The sequence below is a fragment of the Ursus maritimus genome, unplaced genomic scaffold, assembly GCF_017311325.1.
Source record: "Ursus maritimus isolate PB19 unplaced genomic scaffold, ASM1731132v1 scaffold_18, whole genome shotgun sequence".
NCBI classification, from domain to species: Eukaryota; Metazoa; Chordata; class Mammalia; order Carnivora; family Ursidae; genus Ursus; species Ursus maritimus.
In genome coordinates, this window is record NW_024424230.1 from 13425072 (window position 1) to 13442947 (window position 17876).

Consider the following 17876-nt stretch of genomic DNA (forward strand, 5'->3'; position numbering starts at 1 on the left):
TTAAAGTACGTGAAATGCTGCTAAGTACCTCCCTCCGCGACAACATCCGCTCAACAACTAAGTACGTCCTCTACTCCCTCGTGCTGGAGAGCCCAGTATGACAAAGGGCACTGAAGCAGCATTTGCATGTCACAAAACTGCCTCAAACCGAAACAATTCTGACACTGACAATCTGTTGTCTTTTTATTTTGACTCTCCTTATCGTTGTGCCAATGTTGCATTTTAGCTATTTTTGTGTATCATAAAACCTTTATTAAAATAACATGAAAGGGGAGAGAAAATATTCCCCACCTCAATTCTAGCATCTGAATACATCTGTTCTGATTTTCTATATTCCTTCCAGGCTCCAGGCTCTGTTCTTCAGACATTAGTGTGTTTGTGTGTATGTATGTGTGTGTGTGTGTGTGTGTGTGTGTGCATACACACATATATATACGTATATATACATGTATATATATATATATAAAACAAAGTATATACACATACATATATACATTCTCTTTTTTTAAGATTTTATTTATTTATTTGTCAGAGCGAGAGAGAGCACAAGCAGGGAGAGGGGCAGGTAGATGGAGAAGCAGGCTCCCCGCTGAGCAAGGATCCTGATACGGGACTCAATTCCAGAACCCTGGGATCATGACCTGAGCCAAAGGCAGATGCTTAACCAAGTGAGCCACCCAGGCGCCCGTATATACATATATATACATATGCGTAAACATACACACATATATATATTCTTAACCTTGCGGCATGAGCAATTTTGTATTCTGTTGTTGCCCATGAATATTATATTACCAACTTTCTCCTATGGTTTTACATAATTACAACTTCCAATTGCAGATAAAATTCTACAGGATAATACACTATAATTTATATAGCTACTCTACTAATATTGAATAATTTACGATGTGTCCCTTTTTTCATACCCATCCTTCCTCATAGATCGCACTGCAAAAAAACATCTTTGAGCAAAAATATTTCAAAATCAGCAAAATATTCTTAGGATCGATTTCCTGCAGTGAATAGGATTATTGTATGAGAGGGAATAAACATTTTCATGGTTCTTGATACCACAGCTAAATTGCTGTCCTAAGGGATGTGATCAGTGTATGTGGTAAATTTGTACAATACATTGTCAGGACACCCCATGCCCCACATCAACATAGGAAATGGTCCATAAGGCCAGTGTTCTTGGATGGGAGTTTCTGAGCACCACACCCCATAAATGAACTGAAGAGTGTTACGCTTGTGTCCACTTACTATCTGCCAAACTGCAGGCACAGTTTACGCAAACCTATGGCAATCTGTCATCTGTTCGTAGTCAACTTCCAAAATACTGCATGGCTACTTTTCTTCCTTGCAGATTGGCATTTCTGGGGGTATGTGTCTATATCTCTACTGCAATTGACGCAGGTCTGAAAGGCTAGGAAGGGAGGCTTGTGAAAGAAAGGGGGGACGCATAGAGGGAGTACACAGAAACTCAAAGCCATGGGATTTTCCAAGATTGGCAAGAATCCAGGGAAACTCGATATGCAACAAAGCACTAATCTTTGAGCTACAATTGTTCCATCTCCTAAATATTTTCTTTCAAAATCAGATTTGGCTTAAAAAGCATATGGGTATTTAACTGACAAGGAACAATCTACAATTTTTAAATCTCTCCATGGGGGAAAAGAGCCACATTGTGCTTCTGCCTCATTACTCCTCCCTGGCTGTACATTTCTCACCCCCGTCACCACCTCAGCCCCCCTGCTAGGGCTCTCAGGAGAGCAGCTTCGGTGCTAGGCCATCTTTTTGGTGATAAACATTCAGCTATTTCACAGGGATGTGTGAAGGTGAAATCAGGAATCTGTATGAAGACTTTTTACAACTAGAAATAAAGCACTAGGGTTCAAGAATAAATATTTATTGGTATTAATTATCATGAATATTTCCAAGAGAGCAAGAAAAAGAGAGAAAACATTGCTAAAAATAAGAAATTGGGGGAAAAAAACTGCTGATGTAGCGGTCAAATTAAAAATAAAGTTGAACATGATTTTGGGAGACTGGTCATAAATATATCAAGTCGGTATTAAAAGTGTTGCATTTTGGGTCAGTCCAAGTAAATATGCATTCTTGGCTTCCTGGGAAATCTGAAATCCTACTAAAATATGGTGAATAAAATCTGGTTTTTGAAATACTCTTCTCTCCCATCAGATAGAAATGTATGAAATTCTAGCTGATGTGTTTTTACACACTGTTGAGACAGTCATCAAAGCAATAACTGAGAGCACATTAGTAGGTAATAAGCTGATATTCATCCACAAACAGCCCCTGAAAGCTTGCAATGCTCAGCTTGCTGTGGTGGGCACTTTGGAGGATTAAATATGAAAAAACCCCTATCATTTCCATTTACAAATATGACTTTTTCTCCTAAGGAAGGATTTGATGGCTAGGGGATGCGGTGTGTCCGTTGCTTGTTGCTATACTCAGGACTGAGGGGGGCCTGGAGTTTGATCAACTAATGAATCAATGGTTATTATGGTTTTAAATCCCTCCCTGCCAATTCTGAGATATTAAAATGGGGGTGTAGGAAACATCACAAACTGTCATTTGCTTCTTTAATGTGATTTCTGGGACACCAGGAAAGCTTCTCTGAGCAATAAACTCACTTGTGTGCTATTCCCTAAAACACTGAGGTGCAGGATTCCTTTGCTTTCAGCCCCTGATCGCTCAGAAAATGATGGAGGCAACTCGTTGAGCTGATAGTTGTTGACAATCACAACTGTTGGTATGACTTGGTTTCAGATTTTGTCTTGAGAGGGATTTTGTTTGGGCAAGAGCTTAAGAGCCAACATATGGAGAAGAGACTTCAGGCAGGTTGGGGAACTCAAGAGAGAGCTTGGCTCACACCACAATTTGGTCTAGGATCAGCACTGTACAAAACACAAACCATATATATATATTTTTTATTTATAAATATATCTATTTTAAAATATATATATATATATATTTTTTTTAAGTACAGCAGGTAAATCTACAGTCTTTCTGTAAAAATGTGGAACAATGTGATAGTCCACAAGATGACTACGTACATAAGAAGAAAGTGAACGAGTTTCCAAAAGAAACTTCCAGACCACTCTTGCAAGTACCTTGCAATAAGATGGAACTTTGACCATCCAGAATAAATCAGGCCTGGAAGAGATCCATGGGCAGCAGAAGAGGGAGCCCTCTGAGAAGAGTAATTAAGTGCCATCCCAGATGCCAATAGGCAGTATTAAATAGATGAGACTGCTTTGTGGGAAGCCAACCGCCGTATTACTTGAGTGAGTTTTATCAGCGTCTGCCATTTCTAGTGCATGAAAGACAAGAAGGTACAGATTGCCCACTGACTTTCACTCTTCAAACTTGCTTTTGTACAAAATAGTTTGGGACTGAATATGCAGAACCTTAATCACCCTGTTCCCTTCAGATGTGGTGACTCAGGTAGAATGTTCCCGGCCACGTAAGCCATGGATCTGCCCACCACCGGTCAGGAGCAGGCTCAGCTTTACTGCTGGCCTTCCAAACCCTTCTGCTCCAAACCCTAAACTTGCAAAGCCCTCTGTTACAGCAGCCTAAGGAATTATTCTGAGGACTTAAGTCTTGTAAAACAGCCAAAACTCCCTTAAATTCTTTCTTGAGAGGCCCCCTATTATGTGGGGAAGTGCCAACTCCACCCTCCGGCCTGCTTCCTGCTTGGCAATTTAGAAAGCAAGCAGAACAGTGAGCTTTCCTAGCCCATTATTCACCTCTGAAAGGTAATCAAAGGGAATGCCTTTCCTCCTATTATTCTATTGTTCAGTTTTATGGAGGACTGTCTCTGAATACAGATTTTGTCAAAGAAGCCCAGAACCTAATGTAAACAAAAATTTCCAGATAGTACTTGCTCGAATTATCTTATCCCCCTGGCTGGCTCTGCCACGTTCCTGAAGGACTGTGAGCTATCACAACCGGGGCCGCCATATCATTTCATGCACCTCGACAACTCAGCATCTACCTGCGGGACACCCAAGTAGACCGGGAGGGCATCAGCCTTCAATGTCATATAAATGGAATCATACGCTGGGTATGGTTTTACGTCTGGCTTCTTTACTCAAGCTGACATTTGTGAGAATTGTTCCTGTTGCTGTATGAAGCTGTTATTGAACATTTAAATTTCGTATAGCCTTCCATTGTAGGAACATACCACCATTCATTTATCCATTCTGCTGTTATGTATCCATTGGCCCTTTGCAGTTTGGAACATATGTTAGTTTCCTACTGCTACTGTAATAAATTACCACACATTTAGTGGCTTAAAATAATAAAATTATCATCTTATAGTATGGAACTTAGAAGTCTAAACTGGGTCCACAGGGCTGTGTTACGTTGCAGCCTTTAGGGAAGCCTCCAAGCTGCCTTTTACAGCTTCTAGAGACCACACGTATTCTTTGGTTCATGGTCTCTTTCTCCATCTTCAAAGCCAGTAATAACATCTTTACTGCTCTCTGCCATCTGCTTCCATCCTACCTCTTCTCTCTGACCTTGACTCTCCTGTGTTCTTTTTGTAAGGATCTTTGTGGTTACATTGGGCCCACCTAAATAATCCAGAATAATCTCCCATCTCAACATCTTTATCATATCTTTTGCCATGTAAGGTAACATACTTAGTTTCCAGAGATTAGATTGTGGATACTTGGAGGCCATTATTAGCCCCCCACCGAGCACTGTGAATCAGCCTGACATGTGCATTCATCTCCCTGTCTTTGGTGTGAACATTCTGCATTTCTCTGGGCTGCATCCCTGAGAACAGGATTACTGAGTTATAGGGTATAAAAACGTTCAGTTTTAGATTCTGCAAAAACAGTTTTCCAAAGTGGTACTAAGTTACATTCCTCCAGCAGCATATGAGAGTTCTAGTTGGCCCACATCCTCTCTGACACTTAATATTGGTAGTTAACCATTGTGAATATAAAAAGGTACATCACTGTGGCTTAGTTTGCATATCTTTAAAGACCAGTGATGCTGAACAGCTTTTTATATATTTATTGGTCATCTGGATAGTCTCTCTTATGAAGTGTCTGGGGTTTTTTTAGTCTTTTGCCTATTTTTCTACTGGGTTGTCTTTTTCTTATTGATTTGTAGGAATTCTTTATATGTTCTCGATCCAAGCCGTTTGTCACTTATATGTGTAATAAATAAATTCTCACCCTCTGTGGTTGGCTTTTTATTCTTTTAATGGTATCCTTTAAATGCACAGAAATTCCTGATTTTAATGTAGTCCAATATCTACAAGGAAATCTCAAGAAATGTTTTTAAATATTTTGAACAGAATGAAAATAAAAGCACAACATATCAAAATGTATGCAGTGAGGCTAATGCTATCATTAGAGGAAAATTTATAGTACCAACTTCTGGCACTGTTGATTCAAACAATTATAGGTTTATTTCCTATCCTACTAATTTCTGCTTTTTTATTTATTGCCTTCTTTTCACTGTTAGATTTGACTTTCTCATTGCTTTTCTAAATTCTTTAGATAGATTTTTAGATCATTGGTTTTCCAGCCTCTAAAAATTTTTCTACTGTAGGCATATTAAAGCTACAAATATCTCTCCACATGGCTTTAGCTGCATCCCCCAATTTTGAAATTTGGAAAATTTAATTATGGCTTAATCAAAATATTTTCTAGTTTCCATTGTGATTTCTTTTTTGACTCATAGGTATTATAAGTGCTGAATTTCTAAACATATGGAGATTTTCTCCTCATCTCTTATTTCTTATGTTTAGCTTGCTTTCACTGTGGTCCTGGAAAATCTTTGAACATTGGTACTGCAAATTCTCAGTACTTTGGTAGCTCCCCAATGCCTTAAAAAATGTTTTCATACTTAGTCCAGCTTTTTTAGTTGTTTTCAGGAGTAAGCTTGATACAAAACAACCTATTCTGCTATCGCCAGAAGCACGATTACCACCAGTGATAATTTAATTAATTGTGATGCCACCACACCCAGAGATGACAAGGAAGGAAGGAAGGAAGGAAGGAAGGAAGGAAGGAAGGAAGGAAGGAAGGAAGGGAGGAAGGAAGGAAGGAAGGAAATAAATAGCCATCACTGCATCCATGGTTAAGAGTTCAGCCTCTCAATCTTAGCATTCCATCTTATTTTCTCCAAAGCCCATGTCTTACTATTTCTAACATGCCATTTATCGCTGCTCTCAAAGTCGTCCTTGACAGACTCCACATTTTCTACCTGATCTTATTTCTCCTGTATCTTAATGAGCCCCCCATAACACTTTTTCAATACTCTTCTCCCTCCTATTTGCAAATACCAAATGCTGCACACCCAATTGTGTTCCTTTGTTACATTATTCTCGGCCTCTCCTCACTTTTCTTTGAAATGTCTGCCCTTTGATTATTTTTGTCTCATGTGTAAGAAAATAGATATGTAATTATTAAAGTAAAAAAAGAGGGTCATCTCTGTGTCACTGAAATTGCCTCAAACACCAGCAGTGGCACATGCCACGTTTGTGGGAACTCTGAGCTGGTGTACAAGGCCAGGCCTTCACCTCACCTGGGTGAGGGGGCAGGTGAGAGGATTCATAGTGACCTGTGCAGATGTCATCAAAGGAGTTATACACCGCATGAAGGGTACAGTGCTTTACATTTAGAGATTCTCATTCCCGTTTCAAAATCTCAAAGATAACACATGGTTCTAGAAACGTTTATTTTATGTAGTTTTAATTTTTAAAGTGGATCTACTCTCTGTTGCCCTCCTCCAAAGCTGGCAATTGCAAGCCTCCCTCCCAGATGGGTAGGACTCTTAGCCGGAGACATAAATAGTTATAATACTCATATCAATGGGCTCTGCAGTATTGCAGGTATCTGAGTGGAACCTGGGGTGAGGGTAGACATACAGTCATTGCTGGCTTCCCCAGACCAAAAAACAAACAAACAAACAAACAAACAACAAAAATAATAATAGAATTCCTCTTTTTTGGGAAGAGGAGTTGGTGAGATGGTTTTAGTGTGACAGGTTTATTATTTCTTCCCGAGACCGTTAGGAAGAGTAATGGTGACCATCCCGGGCAGACTAACATCTATTTGAATTGTCAAGCCATCACGAGAAGAATGCTCTGCCAAGGCCTTGTCTCTCTCATTCTAGAACTCAATCCCTCTGCTGCAACCAAGGCTATTTCCTCTCCTTTCCTCACTGGAGACAGATTAGGTGGTCACCACATCTGTAAAATAACCCCCAAGGTTCTAGACGCCACAACTATTAACCTGCTCCTGAGCCCCTCCCTCCAATAATCCCTGTCATTGTCACCTTTTCTCACAACCAACTGAACTGGTCTCTCACCCTGTCCTCATCTCAGACTCTCCTCTGAATCGGTCTCACCCTAAAGATGACAGAAGTGTGCAGATGACACGATACTACACATAAAAGTCCCTAAAGGTGCCACCAAAAACTATTACAAGTAATACACAAATTCAGTACAGTCGTAGGATACAATAATAAAAAAAAAAGAAATGCAACAGATTTTTGTGTAAGATTTTATTTATTTAATTGAGAGAGAGAGCCAGAGAAAGCACAAGCAGGGGAGGGGGAGGGAGAGAGAAGCAGACTCCCTGATGAGCAGGGAGCCCGATGTGGGGCTCAATCCCAGGACTCTGGGATCATGACTTGAGCTGAAGGCAGACGCCTAACCGACTGAGCCACCCAGGCACCCCTGTTGCATTTCTTTTTACAAAATGAAGTAGCAGAAAGAGAAATTAAGAAAACAATTCCATTTACAATGGCACCAAAAAGAATAAAGTACCTAAGAATAAACTTAACCAAAGAGGTGAAAGACCTGTACTCTGACAACTATAAAACACTGATGAAAGAAGTTGAAGATGACACAAATAAATGGAAAGATAGTTAATACTCATGGATTGGAAGAATTCATATTGTTAAAATGTCCACACTACCCCAAGCATACAGATTTAATGTAATCCCTATCAAAATACCAACAGCATTTTTCCCAGAAAAAGAACAAATAATTCTAGGGGCGCCTGGGTAGCACAGTCGTTAAGCATCTGCCTTCGGCTCAGGGCGTGATCCCGGCGTTCTGGGATCGAGTCCCACAACGGGCTCCTTCGCTGGGAGCCTGCTTCTTCCTCTCCCACTCCCCTGCTGTGTTCCCTCTCTCGCTGTCTGTCACATAAATAAATAAAATCTTAAAAAAAAAAAAGAACAAATAATTCTAAAATTTGTATGGAACTACAAAAGACCCTAAATGGCCAAAGCAATCTTGAGAAAGAACAAAGTTGGAAATATCACAATCTCAGTTATCAAGATATACTACAAAACTATAATATCAAAACAGTGGTACTGGTACAAAGATAGACACATAGATCAAGAGGACAGAATAGAGAGTCCAGAAATAAACCCATGCTTATGTCATTGATCCATGACAAAGGAGGCAAGAATGTACAATGGGGAGAAGACATCTTCTCGATAAATGGTGCTGGGAAACTGGACAGCCACAAGCAAAAGAATGAAACCGGACCACTTTCTTACACCACACACAAAAAGAAACTCAAAATTGATTAAAGACCGAAATGTGAGATCTGAAACTGTAAGAGTCCTAGAAGAAAACATAGGCAGTAATCTGTCTGACGTCAGCCTCAGCAATATTTTTCTGGATCTGACTCCTCAGGCAAGGGAAACGAAAGCAGAAAGGAACTATTCCGACTACATCAAAAATAAAAAGCTATCTCACAGCAAAGGAAACCACCAACAAAATGAAAATGCAATCTAGTAAATGGAAGGAGATGTTTATAAATGGCCGATCCTATAAGGGGTCAATATCCAAAATACACGAAGAACTTATACAACTCAACACCAAAAAAGCAAATAATCTGATTTAAAAACAGACAGAGCACCTAAATAGACATTTTTACAAAGGAAACATCCAGATGGCCAACAGGCACATGAAAAGATGCCCAACATCACTCATCATCAGGGAAAGCAAATCAAAACCACAATGAGACACCACCCTATACCTGCCAGAATGGCTAGAATCAAAAAGATAAGAAAGAACAAGTGTTGATAAGGGTGTTGGAGAAAAAAGGACCTTCATGCTCTGTTGGTTGGAATGCAAATTGGTGCAGCCACTGTGGGAAACCGTATGGAGCTTCCTCAAAATATTAAAAATAGAACTACCATATGATCAGTAATTCCACTACTGGGTATTTACCCAAAGAAAATGAAAACACTAATTTGAAAAGATAGATGCACCCCTATGTTTACTGTGGCATTATTTACATAGCTAATAGATGAGCAGACAAGGAATATGTAACACACGTGTGTGCACACACACACACACACTCATGCACAATGGAATATTACTCAGCTGCAAAAAAGAATGAGGTCTTACTATTCGCAACAACATGGATGGGACTAGAGGGTATTATGCTAAGTGAAGTAAGTCAGACAGAGAAAGACAAACACCACATGATTCCACTCTTATATGGAATCTAAAAACCAAAACAAATGAACAAACAAAGAAAAAGCAGAAACAGACCCATAAACACAGAGAACAAAGTGAAGGTTGCCAGAGGGGAGGTAGGCAGGGGGATGGGCTAACTGGGTGCAGGGGAGTGGGAGGTAGAGGCTTCCAGTGAGGGACTGGATAAGTCACAGGGATGAAAGGTACGGCTTAGGGAATGTAGGCAATGGTCCTGTAATAGCGTTGTACAGTGACAGGTGGCAGCTACATTTGTGGTGAGCGTGCACTAATGTATAGAGCTGTGAATCACTGTTTCACACCTGAAACTAATGCAACACTGTGTGTCAACTATACTTCAATTCCCAAAGAACACATAATCAAGTTAAAAAATGGGCAGAAGTCATGAAGAGACACTTCTACAAAGAAGACATACAAATGGCTAACAGACACATGAAAAATGTTCAACATCATTAGCCATCAGGGAAATTTAAATCAAAGCCACTTTGAGATACCACCTTACACCAGTTAGAATGGCAAAAATTAACAAGACATGAAGCAACAAATGTTGGAGAGGATGTGGAGAAAGGGGAACGCTCTTACACTGTTGGTGGGAATGCAAGTTGGTACTTGGAGGTTCCTCAAAAAGTTAAAAAATTGAGCTACCCTATGACCCAGCAATCGCACTACTGGGTATTTACCCCAAAGATACAGATGTAGTGAAAAGAAGGGCCATATGCACCCCAATGTGCATAGCAGCAATGTCCACACTAGCCAAACTGTGGAAGGAGCGAGATGCCCTTCAACAGACGAGTGGATAAAGAAGATGTTGTCCATATAGACAATGGAATATTACTCAGCCATCAGAAAGAATGATTATTCACGATTTGCATCAAACCAATGGAACTAGAGGCCAGTATGCTAAGTGAAATAAGTCAAGCAGAGAAAGACAATTATCATATGGTTTCACTTATATGTGGAACATAAGGAATAGCACGGAGGACATTAGGAGAAGGAAGGGAAAAATGAAGGGGGGGAAATCAGAGGGGGAGACGAACCATGAGAAACTATGGACTCCAGGAAACAGACTGAGGGTTTCAGAGGGGAGGGCGGTGGGGGGATGGGCTAGCCTGGTGATGGCTACTAAGTCAAGGAGCACTGGGTGTTATATGCAAACAATGAATCATGGAACACTGCATCGAAAACTAATGATGTACTGTATGGTGACTAACATAACAATAAAAAAATATAAATTAAATAAATAAAAAATAAAAAAAATAAAAAATACTTTTTTAAAGCCCACAAAAAAAGAAAAGCAGCAGAATCAGTGCTGAATGTCACAGGACACAGAGCAAGGGACTGTGTCATCCCAGAGCTACACACGCTGTGACAAACAGGACTACTTCGCTGTGTCTTCAGAGGTAGCTTATCACCATGAAGAAAACACAGATCCTACTGGATAAGATCCCTGACACGGCACAGCCGACACAATGATGTCATACCCGGGGGAGGAAGACGAACATCCCAGGGATTGAGACCAGCTCCCCAGGGAGATGAAGCCAACAGAGTGGGACGGCACTTGCCAGCAAGAAGTTGTAAACAGATTGAGGTAAACATGAATGTGTCCTTTTGTTCAAGGAGATTCTAACCCCGGGAGAGCGGAGAAGCATCGTATCATATAGCGGAGAACTACCATATATCAAGGCACAGGCAATAAACACCTGCAAGGATGTCTCATACATCGCAAGCAGTAAGCAAACACACCATTCGATAACAAATGGCCATTCGTTCGCCTCCTCTTCTTCCTTGTGTGAATTTGAAGGCACGTGGTCAGAGTAGAGAGGTGGTAAACTATTCAAGCTCTGTTAGGGTCTTTGAGGGGTCCCGAGAGATAACACCCCTCTTCCCTGTCTGATTGATGAGCCTGTTGAGACGCAAAGCAGGAAAGACGGCAGGGACAGGCTACGCCATCACCTTCATGAATCTGACACTGAAGATGCGGCTTCCGTCTGCGAGCCAACGAGCCTTCTGATACTGAGCTCCTGTCACAGCAGCCCAGACCATGGCAGCCTCTCACCCCAGCCCTGTCCCTCCCCAGCCCGCCCCCCAACTCACACCCTGACACATGGTGGCTCCCAAGAGGAAAACAGGGAGGGTCTGTGCCAATCACATTGGGAAGGAAATTTATTCTTCCCAAATCTCCTATCAGCCAAGTCACTCCATCTTCTCTGAGCAGAGGGGTTACATAAGAAGAGCCTCCTCCCCCTGAAAGAATGTGGGGAATAAATGTACCCCCAAAACCTAACCCTGGTGCCTCGCATGCCTTATGGGTTGCACCCTGGGGTCCCTCACCAAACGCTCTTGGCAAAAGTCCTCTTTAGAAGGTAATGATAAGGTGCGAGTGTGCATGTGTGTCCTCCGTGTGTGGGTTTGTATGTATACGTGTGTGTGAACATCTGTGTGGGTTTGCCTATGATGTAAGTGTGTGCACATGTGCATATGTATACATGTGAGTTTGCACGTGAGCATGTGTATATGAGTGTACAACCGTGAGCGAGTGCGCATGCACACATAGGTGTGCATTGCCTGCGTGTGCATAAAAGTGTAGGCATGCATGTGTGCCCGAGTGTGCACTTACAGAGTCGTGCCTATAGCACACGTGCGTGTGTATGTCTGTCTCCAGCTCTGGAGCCAGACATTCAGGTACGTGTTTGCACAGACTGGTTCCGGCAAACATTCCTTGAGTACCTGCAATGACCAGTGACCGTGGCAGCCAGGAAGAGGGGTGCTGCGTGTCTCTAGATGCGGAAGGATTATAAGCTGGTGAGGAAAGAGACACGTAGGCGATCAAAGCTGCTAAATGCTAGTGCAGCACGAGGAAGGAGAGGCGCTCTGATCCGTGGGATGGTGGGCATACTTGAGCGCAGCTCGAGAGAAGATGGGAGGTACCCGGGGGCATTCCAGGCAAAGGCACAGTGGGAGCTCAGGCCAAAGGTGCAAATACAGGGCCTGTTTAACAAGGAGACATCTGTAGTGTCAGGGCAGAAATAATATGAGAGTTACTGTATCCGATCAGATCGGGAAGAACATTTGGCCTTTCTCCACCTTGTTTCACAGGTACGTGGTGACGAGTGACGGGAGGAGGCCAGCTCGCGGAGATCTCTGACTGTGCTAGTAAGCTACGCAAACCTCCCTCCTTAAGGCATAGGGAAGCTGTCGTGTTCGAGAGGAGATGGGGAATGGTGAGGGTGGTGGTGGAAATTTCAGGGCTAAGAGCTTCGTGCCGGCCGAGGTGAGAGAGAATGAGGGCCTGAACGAGGTGACGGAAAGGAGGGGTCAAAGAGGGGACAGTTTTGTAGATACGCTCAACAGTATTCTATGAGGAGGGGAGGAGGTTTTCAACCTGGCAACTGGCTGGATAATGGTGTCAGCAGCATGAGGAAGAAATTCACTGAAGTTAATTTCGAACCACTGTGTCTGCCCTGGTAATCTACCAGAGCTAGACTCTGTAATCCCAAAGCTTACACAAATGTCGACGCTTGGGAATTGTGTCCTCCTTCTGGTGAGACACCAAAGAATGAATGGTTTCCGTTGCCACCATGCTTCCTCTACCTGAGAAAATCATTCACTTTTAGAGGAAAGGCTGCAGAGTGACTCTAGTCGATGGACAAGGATTTGCTGGGGCAGCTAGGACGCAGAAGTGGAACCCAGGACCCTCACTATGTCCCATCAGCCAGGATGGATGGGGAGAAGGTCTTCAGCTATAGAATTCAGCAGAACCAGGGGCTAAAGATAGGTTGGAGTTGCAAAGGGACACACACAGTAACCGAGGTGGAGTCTAAGAATGTGGAACGGTTAGCCAGAAATAGGTCAGGACCCAGGCGACTGAAAGCCAGCAGTGGCTGGATTCACAGCGTGGGGGCCTGAGAACCCGAAGGGATTGAAAAGCTGAAGATCTAATGATGCGAACCCGCACGGCGAGGGCTACAGCCTGAGAAGGTACAGAGGGCACTGGGGCTCAGTGGCCCGGAGCAGAGAGGGCAGCTCTTAACCAAATCATAAGCCCCTGGAAGGCAGAGAACACAGATGTGACAACTTGATCAGCAGGCAATCAATAGGTATTGGTTGATTGATGGGCTTAAATAAGCTTTTCAAGAGGCTAGCCTCTAAATTGCTACCTTATATCTTCAGAATGGCTTGGACTTTCTAGTTTCTCTCTCTGTGTGTGTTTTTCCCCCCGGCAGCTGTCACGGCCTCGGCAAGCTGAAGCTGTTACTATTTCAGCATCATTGCTAAGAAGGGCATCGGAGCATCTTCATGTCAGGCTGAGCTCACTCGTCCAGATTAATTCCTTAGATGTTCAGCATAAATTCTGGTAAAGTCACCTTTCGGTCGGAACAAAAGACAGATAACTTGCTTTATCTGTGAGCCTCTTATCTTGTGGAAAAACCAAAATTCTCATCCATTCCAATTTTCACGGCAATTCAAGAAATTGCTAGAAGAAAAACGTGGACTTTGGAAGGATATGTGAAGCCAGCACTCTGCCCCTTGCTGCCCTATGAGGGCCCCACCATTCCGGCAGTTTCTAATTCAACTCCACAGGGATTCCAGAGACCTGGTGACAACTGCATTCCTGAAGCTTCCTACTGGTTTTAAAGAAGTGGCTGATTTTCACTTGTATTTATAGAAACCTCAAGAACTATCTCCAAATGCCAAAGGTCCAAGAAAATATCCAGAATCTTAGAGCTTGAGAGGACATGTGGGGTCACCTAAACCCTTCCTGTGTCAGATGAGTAAACTGAGGCTCAGAAAAATGACTCTTGCCAAAGGTCCAATGAAGCAGGATGTTGGCACTTTGCACTGAGCTCCCCGGGTTTACTGCATCACGCCTCCTCATTGACTGAAATACTTGCACTGGATTCGGATATTAAAAAATAAATGCAAAAAGGTCTAAAAATATAACAAAAAAGAAATGAAAACCAAAAAAAAAAAAAAAGCGCAAAAATAAGGGGGAATCGTCTTTAACAAAAGAATTATGCCTATGGTATTTGCTCCCTAGACCGGGGAATTATTCTGCTAAACACACATATGCATCCAAAAGACAAAGTACTCTCAAGCTGTCTAAACATGTATTTCTCAAAAGGTTTATTATATTCCTTTTTTCTATGCAAAAATGACAAGCAACGAGCAAGTAATGACAATCCCCAGCACCCAGCATTATGGAAATTCAGGTATAGAAGTTTCGCCCTTCATGTCTCTCAGTGTTTATCCCCCAGAACAAAGGAAAATTACAGGCATTGTGCTGACAATGGAAATGCAAGCTTTTTTTTTCCCCCTCTGGTTTTCTGTTGCTTGGGTATAATACCACGTGTGCCATAAAACTCTCTCCCATCTGGCTGGTTTTTGAACTTCTCTGGGACCCAGTTTCTGCAGTTGAACAGTTAATACTCTTGAACACTTGGGAACTGCTAAATGAAGGAGATTCCAGAGAGAGTCGTTCATGACCTTCTGCTTGTGTGAGTTTTGCTGAGGCGGACCTCTTGTGTTACCGGGACAGAAGATCTACTAAAATCTCTGGGGTGAACCCTTCACCAGGCTAATTTCACTCTGAGACTAATGCGCTCGGTGCATTTTAGAAGGTATTGTAAGCGATGTTGCCTCGGATATGAATATTGTTATAACTCTGAGTATTATGCTTTTTCCCTCTGATTCAGGGCGTCACTACAACATTTCAACCATTCTATTAGGCCACACCTATAATATTTGAACTCTGGTAAAATACAGGGAAAAGACCAATACTGTTTGACATTATTGAAAAAGTATCAAAAACTGTAACGTACCTATGAATTAGCCTAACCCCCTGAAAAAAAAATCACACGAAGTTAGGGATAATAACACTGATAAAGGATATAAAAGACTACCTAATTAAACAGAGATATGTGCCGTATTAATGAATGGGACAGCTTAGCGCAGAATAGATGTTCATTTTCCCTAAGTTAATCTCTAAATCAATGCAAATCCTAATCAAAATCTCAAGATGACTTTTTCTCTTGCTTTATGGAGATGTAATTGGTACATATCGTTAAGCAAGCTTAAAGTGGGCAATGATCTGATACACGTGTGTCTATACTGTGAAATGTTTACCACAATAAGGCTGGTCAGCCCATCCTTCACCTCACAATGTCCATTTTGTTGTCCTTGTTATGGTGAGGACATTAAAACTCTACTCTTAGCAACTTTTGGGTATACAGTATAGTACCGTTAGCTATAGTCACCATGCTGTGCCCTAGATCCCCAGAACCTGATGGATTCAAGAGGATTTTGTAATTGGAAAAAATAATTTTAAAATGAATAAAGAAGAACAGAAGTCCACAAAGAGCCAAGAAAAGCAACAACTGTACGAGCTCTATCAGATAGTGACCCAGATTACAAGCATCAGCATAGGAGAGGCAAATAGAATAGGAAGTTTGAGAACAGAACCACATGTATATGGGGAATTGCTCTGTGATAGGGCTGGCATTATAGATCAGAGGGAAGGAGTCAGATTATAGAATAACAGATCTTGGAAAATGTGGTTCACGCTGGGAAAAAATAGATGTAAATTAATATAAATGAAATATTGAAAAACTTAGAAAATTGATCCAAATAGATTGACAATCACAGTATAAAGAAAGAAACACCAAATAGTTTTAAGACTATAAAGATACTAATAGGAAATATCTTTATAAGCTTAGAGTAACAAGGTAGATTGGGAAAAAGAAAACAACAGAGCACCGAGGATTCCTAGGGCAGTAGAACTACTCTGTATGATACTATGAGGCAGTTACATGTCATGATAAATTCGTCCAAACCCACTGAACGTACAACACCAAGAGTGAACCGTAAGGCAAACTATGGGCTCTGGGTGACCCAGATGTGACAATGAAGGGTCACTGATTATAACAAGTGTCCCGCTCTGGTGAGGGACATTTATAGTGAAGGAGGCTACGCGTGCCGGGGGCAGGGGCTTTGTGGGAAATCCCTGTACCTTCTGCTTAATTTTTCTGTGAACCTAAAGTGTTTGTTAAAACATATCAACACACACATTTTGCAGCTCCTCCTATCAGCTGGATGGGGCCTTTGTCCCCACTCCTTGACTCTGCACTTGGCCATGTGACTTGCTTTGGCCCACGGGGCGTTAGCCATATGAAGAAGCAGAGGCTTGAACGGCACATGTACACTGGGGGGCTTGCCTTCCCCTGCTGCTGGAAACCCCGAGACCACCATGTGAAGAAGCCTGGGCTAGCCGCCTACAGTCTGAGAGGCCATGTGGAGTGGAGGCGCAGCCCCTCCACCCAGCGGAGGTCCCTATGATGTAGGACCCCCCCTTCACCATCCAGCCCCAGGAGGCAGGCCCAGTCCAGAAGAGTCACCCCACCAGCCCATAGCAATGTATCATTGTTGGCCTAAGCCGCTATGCTTTGGAGTGGTTTGTTACATAGCAAAAACTAGCTGATTTGAGTAGGGACACAAAAAGCACAAACTTCAAAGGAAAAAATCCATGGCTTTACGGACATCAAAAGTAAAGCTTTCTCTTTAAACCAAGACACCCTGTACAAAGGTAACACACAGGAAAGGTACTGGAAGAAGATATTTTGCAAAACTAGGACAAAAGCTTAAAATCCAGAAACTAGCCACTAAGAAACACATGCAAATCAGCAAGAAAAAAATAAAAAATAAAAAAATGGGCAAAAATGTGAAAAAGAAATTCACAGAAGTGAAACTGGAACAGCCAATACACGAGGAGCCTCTCAAATTCATTAGTAATCGGAGAAATGCGGATTGTGTTTAAAATGAGATACAACTTTACAACCTTCCGACTAGGAAGAACTAAAAAGTTGTGTAATAGGGGCTCCTGGGTGGTTCAGTCAGTTAAGCGTCTGTCTTCAGCTCAGGTCATGATCTCAGGGTCCTGGGATCGAGCCCCACTTTGGGCTCCCTGCTCATCAGGGAGTCTGCCTCTCCCTCTCCCTCTGCCGCTTCCCCTGCTTGTGCTCTCTCTCTCTCTCAAATAAATAAAAATCTTAAAAGAATAAAAATTAAAAAATTAAAGATAAATAAATCAAGTAAAAAGTTGTATAATAGCAGCTGCTACCAAGGATGGAGGGAAATGGAACTCCTTGCTGCACTATGAAGGGGCAAGGGTCACCTGCCGCCACTGTGAGCATAGCTTATTTCATCTAGTTTACATCCAAGGGTGAAATCAAAACTATTTTGTACTCTTACCTGAAAACAGCCACTCACACAAGAATCAAGGTGCTGTTCCCTGAGTTAAGGGTTTCTCCTGGCCCTGGTCTTATTACTTTGGTTACACCTGGTTGGTCAAACATTATTCTGGATGTGTTTTAAGAGT